This window comes from Benincasa hispida, chromosome 9 (assembly GCF_009727055.1).
Source record: "Benincasa hispida cultivar B227 chromosome 9, ASM972705v1, whole genome shotgun sequence".
Lineage (NCBI taxonomy): Eukaryota > Viridiplantae > Streptophyta > Magnoliopsida > Cucurbitales > Cucurbitaceae > Benincasa > Benincasa hispida.
The window spans coordinates 1521018-1521479 of NC_052357.1; positions in this window are offsets into that span (position 1 = coordinate 1521018).

Consider the following 462-nt stretch of genomic DNA (forward strand, 5'->3'; position numbering starts at 1 on the left):
CAAAAACCCCCTTTCCGACCAAGCCTTCGCACTGTGGATCTTCCTCCACACCCCAGCGACCATCTCGGTCGAAACCCATAGAAACCATCACAAATCCGAAATCCTCTAAAACCCACCAAAAACCCAATACCGCCGCCAAACCTAAACCTAAAACTCCCACCAAACCGAGGCGATAACGCCCTCTTCCGCCGTAGCTGCCGAGAAACCCTACACACAGCCCGCTCCACCACAATTTATTCGAAATATTACGTCGGTGGGTGCGACACATGACCCTATTCCCACTCATGTTCACACTGCACCATCGCTCGCAGTGTGTCCACTTCCCCCATTATCCATCCAACCCTTAGCCACGATTTACCCCATTAAACCAGAAGGAGCTAGCCAACCCTTCCACCGCCTTCACCCATTATCATTTCATCTCCCGAGTCGTCGCATACCCCATCCAGCACCCCACCAATCACT